This window comes from Anguilla rostrata, chromosome 8 (assembly GCF_018555375.3).
Source record: "Anguilla rostrata isolate EN2019 chromosome 8, ASM1855537v3, whole genome shotgun sequence".
Taxonomy (NCBI): domain Eukaryota; kingdom Metazoa; phylum Chordata; class Actinopteri; order Anguilliformes; family Anguillidae; genus Anguilla; species Anguilla rostrata.
In genome coordinates this window covers 32,684,710-32,696,406 of record NC_057940.1, presented here as the reverse complement: position 1 = coordinate 32,696,406, position 11,697 = coordinate 32,684,710, and positions in this window count along the sequence as shown.

The following is an 11,697-nucleotide window of genomic DNA, read 5'->3' as shown; positions in this document are numbered from 1 at the left end:
GCCACACTAATGCAAATCCATTAAGAGCGATCAATGAGTAATATGACCAAAAGCTTAATGTACGCTACCAAACAACATATAGAGCACTATTGCTACATATAATGCATTATTAATTCAACAATACAGTGAAACAGCTCCAGAAAAAATGTAAATAGAGGCAGTCACCACTGTGACTATAGCTTGTAATGTCGTCACCACTGTGACTATAGCTTGTAAGTTAATGGAGAGCAGTGTCACCCAACAGGATATTTTTATAGATCCAGAGGACCTTGCAGTCTGTTGAGAATTCCCTTTTTCGTTACAGTGTATAGCTTATGTCTTTTGGGGGTCGTAAGGTGGAATTTTCTATTCTGTGGACCAAGACGTGGGACTCAGGTCTCTCACCCGAATCTCCACGGACCGACACTGTATACCAGACAGCAGAACTGGAAGGTCAATCAATGCAACTATCGGGACCTAGGACAGTCTCACAGACTATTGTAAGTGGGGTGACCTATGCCATTTGTTTGGATTTTGGGTAAACTGTGGAATGTGGAAGGTTTGGTTGCAGTGGCATTTAAGGGGAGCTCAAAGGGACAGCCAAGGAGCTCTCCTGGTACCACAACCAGGTCCATATGGAAACACCTGGTCATGTACTTTGTTTGTAAACTTGTTTGTGTTTATTAGCCTTAGCATGCATGCCAATCATGTTCATCTAGTGTTAAGCCACAGTAATTGAGGTATTGGATGTGTTAATTTTAGCATCCAGACTTAACGGGTGATTGTGTTGATTAACAAACCATTGTGTTTTCAATTAATCTTTATCTTCCTTTTAAACTCCACAGCTTCACAAATGCTTAGAGCCCAACTTACAAGAAGCCACTAGAGTCAGTGAGTATGTTCTGAGGAGCAACAGTATCTTGGCACCTGTAGTACATAAAGTACTTGGGTCTCAGATCCAGGGCCACCCGTTCCAGTTCTGAGCTGTGTGCAAGTCTCTCAACCTGAGTCAGGTATGAAGCCTACGACCTCTGACTTCTAGAATCAGAAGCCAAGTCCAAATACCTCTGAATTTCTGATGCAATAGCTCTTTGGAGCTATGAAATAACAACCAGTAACAAATCCCAGATCTCTGAGCCTTGTGTAGCATAGAAAGAAGCCCCCAACCTCAGAGACAAAGCCAGAGAGGGGTGCTGGTGCAATAGGCCTGGACTTAAATATACAGGTGTGCTGCCCAGCACTATGGCTTATGCATCAGGTTACCTCTGGGCATGAACAGCAACGCATCTCCTGGTTCCCTAGCACCTTTCCCCACTCCCACCTACAAAATGTCCTTCCAGGGTAGTGCTTTAAATCTTCGTCCATAATTCTTCCAGGGAGGGATATATACTGCCAGCTCCGTAAATGCATGCAGCACCAAAATCCATAAAGCAGTCCAACGTGACTTTAGCACAGCACCCTTTACGACTGAAATGAGGGCCACCGAAAGAGCTGCAGAAATCAGCATAGAGAACAACTATAAAAACATACACATATTTAACAAAAGGACTATACATAAGGAATAAATAAGAAAATGACTAAACAACCTCAAAATTCAATATGCACTGCAGGATATAAACTGCACCACTGTAAACTGCAACGTGCAGCACACTAAGGAGTCTGCCTCTGTAACACGTAATACACAATGTAGGACAAAAACACCTCTGCAACCAGTATTAACACGCAGACTTACTGGCCCTGTAACATGCAGAGTTAAGCACTGTAGCTCTCAACTCACCGTGTTTGGCATTCATGACTTCAAAGGAACAGCAGTGACTTCGACTACAGCAGGAAGTAAATTCACCTTGACTTGTGACAATGATGCAGGTTTGGTTCTAAGATAGGTTGCTGCAATTGTACACAGACTGAATTGATTCTGTCAAGCTGTAGAAATGTGCCCTTTGTGAGCAATTCAACAATTTCTCTGCTTTCTTCAAAAGAAAAAATTGAGGACACCAGAGCCAGTACAGTGTCCTCTCTTGCTCCCTTCAATCCCAAACCCCGCCTCCCCCCCCTCCGACTTTTCATTTGTAATTCACAATGACATCATCAATATGATTTTATAAATGCAACCTACCACGTGCCCTTGAGCACTTTCCCTCCATATTTCTCAAATCTACCCATTCTCTACCATTTCATTACAGACATTGCCAACAGCTGCCTCTGATCTGGAGCTAAAATTCACCTTTTCCACTGTGCTTTTACCCCACAGCTCCTTCTCACATATGCTGCTAACCCAGAATCTTCTACCAGTAGCCCTATGACTACTTCATTTTATTCATAACCTCTTTTTCCCTCTAGTTTGCTGTTCATTGCCCCGAGATTTCATATGAAATGTGCTCCACAAATCAAATTATTCTTCTTAGTATTATTCCTATGATCATTATTTATTATTGTAAGTAATAATGTATGAATGAACTATTGGTATTCTGGTCAAAACTGCATTTGACATCTTGGACAAGTGTTATTTTTCTTGCCCCATCCAACCACATGCAAAATTTCAGACTCCTCCCTCATTTGCATTATAAAAATCCTGTTGTTAGCTCAGTCACGTGTCTGTGCAGTGCAAACTGAACTATGTCTAATTTTGCAAGCTGGCCTACGTTAGTGAGATCATCTCACTACAAGCAAGCAAGCAAGCAGGAATTTGTATGGTGCAGTATTACATCACATTATTCGTCTCTGACAGCCTGATCTCACCCGCAGCAGGGTAAAGCTGTCCTACACCCATGACTCTCAGGACCACAACCTCGCTGCAGGATCTCTTTATCCTGCCTCCCCCCATTGCCCACTCCTGCCCCAGCAGAGGAAAGATTTCTCCCACGCCCACAACCATCAGGTACTATGAAACCCAAGCGATCTCTTACACAGGGTTCCAAACACAGCCACGGGTTCCTTATCACACTGCATCCCATTTCAAAACTACAGGCAATCATCAAAACACACATACAGAATATAACTGTACTGTATACATTTCATAATATAAAAGCAATCGTGCTGATGAGAGACAAAGCATCACTGTACTGTACATCACTGAACCAAGTGGCTCTGCATTAAAAGCAAACTTGCAGACCTCATCAGAACACATCCAATCCGGCTGCAACTGCAATTTACCTCTGGTACTGAGAGCTTACCACAGAATGTACAGCTAGATCAAGATTAAGGCCAAAAAAGCATTCAGTTCTAAATAAAGACAGCTGGTTTCTGGTGAAAGCCACTCAGTGATACCAAACCCAAACCATTCAGTAATCACCATTTAGGCTAAAAGGTATAGAAGTTATCAAAGGTAACACTGCTGTCACATTAACACCCTGTATGTACATTTATCATTTTTTCCATGTTTATTGTTAATTCTTATCCAGCTCTATGCACTATATCTCAAAACTGAAAAATCAATAAAGTTGGTTTAATACTCCAAATGACTAAGCCATACTATTCTGTTGGTAAATGGAAATGTTTTTGTTGTTCTTCTTCTTCTTATTGAGAATTTGGTCAACCATTTTTTTTTTTGGAGATTGATCTTTTTAAACACAGATTTGACACCAATTAACATCTACGTAACTGCAGAGGTTTTACATTTTCACAACAGTTCAAATTACACTTGTTTGATGTATAAAATCCAGTTTTTAATTCTACCATTATCATATCAATCAAGACACCTACTCCAGTCTATTACTGTACCTTGTATGGGAACTAATTAATACACTGACGTGCACTGCAACGCTCTCTTCTCCCTTTCCGTTGCCAGGAGACTTTAAAGACAGTTTGACGCGGTAGCCAAACTTAGCTCAGGATTCATGGCAACTTTCTCAAGAACGTAACATTTTACACAAGATAGTGAGTTCAAAGCTGCTCAATAGAGGCTAAAAAGTATGACTGTTAAGCTGCACTGCCACTCTGCGTGAGAACACTGGCCACCATCCAGGACCTGACGCTGTCTAGACATCACAACAATGAGGGCAGACGCTACAAGAGGGACCAGTTAGTATCACTGTATATACACCGTCTAGTCTTATCAAAGCCATTCCTCTATTTAAAAAAAAGTCCCATTGCCCTTGCAGTGCCCTCTACTCCTGTGTAAAGTGGAGGCATTTAATCACATCCTCACTCAGCCAGAGTCAGCCAACATCGCTGTTTAAATATAGATCCAGGCACAGAGGTGGAATGTTGGCTGCACAAGCGCACTATATCCATCCTCAATTCCTCAAACCCCAAAAACCAGCATCCTCATAACCAATCATGTTTTTTTCCCCAAAAATACTCATAATCTCATAAAGTCCTTAGCCTACAGATTTCCCATCCATTTTCCAAGGACAGCCTGAGCTTGCCGTTCACATTATACAGAATAGCACAGCCGAATGTCCGAACAAGCAGAATGCAACGATAAGTCATTCGCAACATTGCTGTCCGCAGCAACAACCTAGCACTAAGTGCAGTGATGGGGTCTGAGTCCATTATCCTCTGACCTTGCTCACAGCCCTTTACGGACCGCCACAGCTGCATTCATAATGAGCGTAACCTCTGGCAAAACAATACTGCACACCCGCGTGCAACGGGCAGACCCTACAGGCCCTGCAAACAGAAGCACACTGCTGCAAACAACACTCCACTCCACACTGCTGTGCTCCAACACAGACCTCTGTGTGAGTGCGACTCTTATTGACAGAGCAAGAACAAACCATACGAGAGGCTGAACCCTGGGTATCTCCCCCACCCCTCTGACAACAGAAAATCCCCCTCTCTCACAGAGGAACACTACAGATTAAACTACGATCATGTTTCGAGTGCTTTGGGCATTATCCACTCAAACACACATCCTGAATCCTGACCAGGCCGATCAGTCTGACTGCAGGGAAAGCTAGCAGCCCCTGTCACACTACCAGGGTAAGCACCAGATGTTTTAAAAAATGAAATACACCAGCCAAATGGAAGAAGTTGTCCTATTTTACAATTCAGAATGTAAATATAAATTATTTTATTTAAATAAAGGCAAGAAATAGGCTCTAAAAGATCAAGTCGCTTACACTTTCAACCCGGCCTCCCTTTCTCAACAATCTTCGGAATGATCACCTACATCATATTTTGTGATGTGAGTAAGATAGTCAAATTTGCTATAGCTAGCCCTTTTTCCATTAAATAATTAGCCTATATCACTACAACTTGATGTACATAAGAAAGTTTTTGCAATAACGCTAATGGAAAACAAGGTAAATCGACATATGATGCTAGACTAATTCGCTCGCTAGAGGTGGATTAGAGTAGATCCTAACATAGGCTAATTACCTAGAGCCGTCCATCTCCAGCCACTGATGGAGCTAACACTGTTAGCATGCAGCCTGTATTGTCTAATATCCTTGTAGGCTACTGAACACAATGGGATGCACACAATAGGCTGAATCTGGGCAAGATAGTTAAACAGCAAATTTCCCAAAAAGTGCTCTGGTAGCTGGCTTTGTGAAGAATCCTCCAACTCTGATCACCTCTGGCTCAAACCTCAAATCAGAATCAGAGTCACCTGAGTCATTGAAAACATCCTTTTATTCCGAATAAAATATTTCAATGCTCCATTTCTGTCAGCTTTTCAACCAAATTCTGTCCATGTCTGTCAGCTTTTCAACCAAATTCTGTCAATGTCTGTCATCTTTTCAACCTAAAGTTATAACAGCAGAGCTGCTTGTCTTCCACCTATTAGCCTACATCACGCATCACAGAAGTAATTTTCGTTGTTCCCATCAGGAGTGATCAATTTGTCAAATTTGTAGCCATATTAACAACAATTTCAGCTTAATTTAATGGAAAAACCTCTAGACTATTGATCTAGGGGTATTAGAGAATTGATCTAATACCTTTGGGCTATGCCATTATGTGGTGCTTTTATCCTTTAAAGAAACAGGTTCTGAAAGATCAGGGTTCCTGACAAGATGCAAAGTACAGCACACAATGGTAATAATGGAATCTCCTGACCACAACTTTTGAATGAAATCTTGTTCATGTAAAGAGAATCAAGGAAAACCCTCAGCCAATATCAGTAATGCATTTCTTTCTAATTCCGGAACAATATCATATTCCAGTACTGTTACATTAATTTAGCATTATTATATGCAACACAATAGCCTATATAAAAATAATATATTTGAATAATACATAATAGACTTTCAGGAGTTTTGCTTTTGTCTGAAATGCCATTAGCTACATGGTATAATAAACAACAGTCATTAAAGAGATTTGTTAAGTCATTTATGTACTGCACTTAAAACCACGCTTCCACTCAGGTTCTTATACATACGCAATAGGCACCACTTACTCATCACAAGGAACCGGAATAGGAGATCCAATAAACCTTAGATTATCAAACCAGAAAGTGAGTGAGAACGGTCCCAGAACCTATTAAAGGACACAGACATCCTGGCAGCCATTGCCTATGCCTGAACCGTGTCCAGAGTGGATGCAGAAGGCCAAATGAATCAATTTTGCATGCATTAAGGTGATTGACCCCGAAAAGCAGGCAGGCAGCAAATGACAGCAGGAGCTAGAGTTAGAACAGGGAACGGGGATGGGAGTGCTAGCACAGGCTTGATACAGATGTCCATGTAGATCAGGAGGAGACGCACATACACTGGAAATCAGGAAGGGATGAGTGACAGACAGGGCTTCATTGTCCCAAGACGGGAATAAAAAGCTAGAGAATGGACTCCTTGTCTTGTGAGCGCTTGGACACTTGGACCCGTGCCGGCCCACAGTACAGCGAGACAAAGACGACAGCCTACCAAAACGGCTTAATGCTCCACCGCGTGGGATTAAACAAATGCAGTGTCTGCAGAGATGAAAATACAGTTAGGCTTGTCTACAATCTGTTGAAAGTTAGAGATTAAAGATCACACATGCCACGCAAGCAGAGATTCTCCTATGTGCGACTGCACAGCACACAGTGACATTCTCACACTATAGCATCTTCTCTGCATATGAGGGCAACTGACTGGTTAATGCTGGCTATGTAGAGCCAAAGTGGGGAAGCTCTTCCCAGTACTGTTCCTCTCTGGTGTGTGACCAACTATACCATTCTGCACAATGTTTCTACTAAAAATTCTTCGTGCTCTGAGGTTCAGTGCAGGCTTGTCCTACCATTCTCTACGGTGCCATTTCAGATAATCTACCAACCACCCAGCCACCTGGCCAGAAAACAAAACAAACAATACAACAATTAACAAAATTAAGGCTACTTTTTGCCACACCTCCATTAGTTTGTTTTTCTGTCCTGGAATATTTTCCAGATGAATGTTATTTTTTAAAATACTTTTAGCCGAGCCTAAACAGTAAAACGGGAGTAGGTTTCAAAAGCACTTTACATTAATTTAGTAGATGCTCTTATCCAGAGTGATTTACAATATAGGAGAAAACATAAGTGCATTAACCTGATTAAAATGAGCAATAGAGGCAGACCTGGCTAACAATCCAAGGCTGGAAAGAAAAGATACAACATCACAAAGACACAACATTACGAAAACGCTAGTGCGAGTTAACTATTTTAACCAAGAAGGAAAGTATAAATTCTAAAGGAATACACATGTCTATAACAAGCCCCAGAAGAGAAAAATAAAATGATAAACAATATTACCTAAATTAGTAGAAAAGTAGGGAGTGCTATCAGTTGCAAATGGGAGGGGAACCAAGATTTAGTCTGGAGATGTGGGTCTGCAGTTTGCATCAATGATTCTGCTAAGTTTTGTAAGATTGACAAGGAAACATGAAAGATTGTAATAGCCTGTAATAGGTTTAACTCACCACCATTTTGACTTTATCAACAATTTGGATTGTAAACCAAGCTTGAGCCAGAAAAAGACCTGTGTAACTATAACAGTGCTTCCAGAAGTGGTAGTATTAAGACAACAAAAAGAAAGAAAGAGAAAATAACGATGTGTGCTTTGCACCTGTTCAATACAAGCGTTCATGTTTACACAGTAAATACTTAAACCGGTAAATCTGTAGGTAAAGTGAGGTCAAGTCCACACAGCTCTCCTAGTGGAAAGTAGTGAGTGACTTCACCTATTGAACATCACAAGTAATGAACAGTAGAACAGTTTGCGGTTGTCTTATAGCCAAATCTCTAACATGGCAAAGAATGCATATTCAGCAGATACCAAACTGAAAAGATGACCTCTGGCGTGTTTCAATACAATGTCTTTCTCGGTTGTATACAGGCATACCATCACAGTTACAATGTATGCTATGTTGTAATTTGTTCAATACTTCAGGTGGTTCTGCCAAGCTAATTCAATAATGATGCAGTTATACTGCAAAGCCAACCCAGGTTTTGCAAAGCATATAAAAAGCCCAACATCAATGCACTCAGCTTGTCTTCAAAAATAAGAGCCCAAAAAGCAAGATCATGTCAGCAACTTCTTAAAATTGTTTACAGAAGTATGAAGGTTAAAAAAAAGTTGTGTCGTATGCAACAACCACTTTGCATACGATGTCATGGCTGTGAATTATTTTAAGTCCCGCTTCATTATAGGCTAAACATTTTGCATGTGCCTGTCGTTTAGCAGTTAGCACAGAGCAAAGGGGTGTGACTACGCACATCATGATGATGATGACGTTGTGTCACGGATGCCGCTCACCTTGAAAAGCAAAACCACTGCTAAATCTGGCAAAGTCAAATTGGTCATACGTAAGGATTCCCGTATTCTTAAATGATGCTCGGTGGAATCCAAACCACGTTCACTTTCAGCGTGCATGCCCTAATGTAGCCTCGGATACTATACCCAGGCGCAGTGAAATAAAACGCGCAGGTGACATTCGGCAAGGTGCATGTTCGACAAAAGAAAAAATGTTTTTTACTTACCACACGATGTGCGATGATAAATCAGAATTTATATAGTTAGATTCAGAGCATATCCGCGGCCGTAATACCAAGGCAAGTGATTTTGTATGTTAGTTGAAAGGTTTGTCTTTGTCGGCGTTGTTCATAGCTTTTCGTGCTACACGTAATAGATGTTTGTTTTACTGCAAAATGCGAACTACAACTGCGAATTTCTACAATGCAGTAACGTTAAACATACCGCTACAATCGCACCCAACTGTGCCCGGTCCAAACAAGCCAGCTAGAAACTTCGTTGCGAAGCTTGAGGGTTGTGCCGAATTAAAGTCTAGGGGCTTGTTTTGATTCAGAGGCCGGTTTCACATCCACTGCACGTTCCTTTAGCCATTGCCCTCTCTGTAGCTTGCTCTGCATCACACCGAAAGCACTGTCAGTGACGTCACTCACAGTCACAGCTGGAGGACGCCTGCAAAGCGTAAAAATGTACAGCCGGGACTGGCTCTTGTACAGAATCCATATTATTTATTTATTTATTTATTTATTTATTTATTTATTTATTTATGGGAGACTGCTTGGGAACATATATTTGTTCAACACTGTAAATGGCCTTGTTCACTTTGTGCCGTCCAATTTATGTATTTATTTATTTTACACCCCGCTAAAATTAAAAGAATACATTTCAGGTTTAACCGGGTGATATAGCCTAGTCACGTTACTTGTTGATGATGCATTGTAGTAACAGCTGGTGGTTTAACTACATGAACAGAATAGTTTTAACGATATGAATAGTATAGAACACCCTTTTAATGTTTTATGCTCTTCAGCGCGTGCAATCTCACTAGAACATGTAAATGTAATTGACACCGGTATTCACATGAAATAGTGAATGACAGACCCTGTACACGGGACCCTAATTAACAAAGATGGGAGGTGGTTTATAACCTGTGATAAAAAAAATTAAATTGAGAAGTTAATAAAGGGGTAACCAGGTCCATCTGTGCTAATAGGCCCAGTTCCTGATAGAAGCAGACCCTGCTGAAAATTCCACTGTACACCAGCCTAACCTGGTCAAGCTGTGTTTTTGACTCTTTTAGCTGGTTAACCAGTTGTTCACCAGCTGACCAGCTTATATAGTCTGCTAGCCCACCAACTGACCACCAGCCCACTCTATCTGCTTAACCAGTTCTGTCCAGCTTAGTCCAGTTAGAGACCAGCTTAGACCCGCAACAGACTAGTTATGACCTACTGTGACTAGCTAGAAGTGTCAAAAACAAACCTTAAGCCACCTTAAACCAGTTTACAATCCCAGCTGGTCTTAGCTGGAATTTTCAGCAGGGGACACCATGATCGATTATCAATGTTAGCTGAATATGTTCAGCTCTGTGCTCACCACATGAGTTATGCTATGAGAAACAGAGGCAGCATTGTTTAGAGAAAAAAAAAACTGGAGGAAAATGGTAACTATTGTGTCTGCGAAACTAGTCGTCTCGTCATCTGTCTCATGTCTGGTAGCAGACTCAGGGAAATCGTGGTAGCTGGAACTTTTATGAGAGGAAAATATGCCACACCTTAACACTGTCCGCAGTGACCTGAACTGAATGTGGAATAAAGCAGAAACATAGGTTTACAGTTATGTACCAGGCTAATATACAATACAGAAGTACTGTCTGTCCATCTTGAATCCATGTGTATTTTTGTATTTTTTATTGATTGACTTTGCTGTCTGGATTCATTATTATGTGTGTGTGTGTGTGTGTGAACTGATAAGACACAGGACTATGGAAATGTACAATTCAACTTCTTAAGGATAATCCAAGCTGGTTATATCAGTTACATGTTACAGATCCGTAAAATTTATTTGAAGATAATACATAATAGTCAACACATATAATATAGCGAAAGGCATTGGATGTAACTCCAGACTGGATTGAACCCATAATACAAGCCCATTGCAGGGTATATTCTGACCATGACTCATCACAGTGGGAAGTGTCTGAGTCTGAGTGGTGTAAATAGTTACTCCATCTCGGTTACTGTCTGAGATAACCTTGAGCAACTTGCACTCCGAGTATTCTCCTGGCATCAGACTAGCAATGACAAAGAGATTCAGTCACTCAGTGAGAGTCAGTGTACATTAATTAATTAATATAAATTATACTGTTTAAAATGTTTCTCTCTCTCCATCTCGCTGTGTGTGTGTGTGTGTGTGTGTGTGAGTGAGAGAGAGATATTTGTACAATCACATACAATATGATTGGCTTACATGCACACCTCTCTGAAAGGCCTCCATGTTGTAACCAGGCCCTTTTATTCATAAGAATTTCTTAGCTGATAGTTTGCATTTAGTCACATCTATTTGGGATATTGTTTTTTCAGGATGTGAGAATTAATGTAAAATGTCAGCTATCTTCCTCCCTACTGATATGGTTCTACAACAACACAAAAAAATAAATGTTTTTTGGTCAAATTGATAAAGGCCAGGATGTAGACCAGTTGATTATATACGATACAATTATATAATTCATAATATATTCCATTGTAATTTGTTTAGGACCTGGGACAATCTAGGACAATCATAGGCCATATATGGAAAGGACAGGATACCAGTCTGTCAACAACTCATTCTCATGACGTAATCCTCTTCCGGAGGCATGTGCGTGACTCATTTAGTACTGTACCAACAGAGTATAGAGATGGGAACAACTGCCTTTCTGTCTCCTCTCATTCACTAAACCTTCCTGTGGAAGTGTTCCACAAGGTGAAGTTCAGTCTATCCACAAAAGCCTGAAGCACAAGAAACTAGTAGCTTAGAGCATAGCGTGGTTTCAAGGAGAAAGCTCCTTTGTTGTCCACAGCACAAG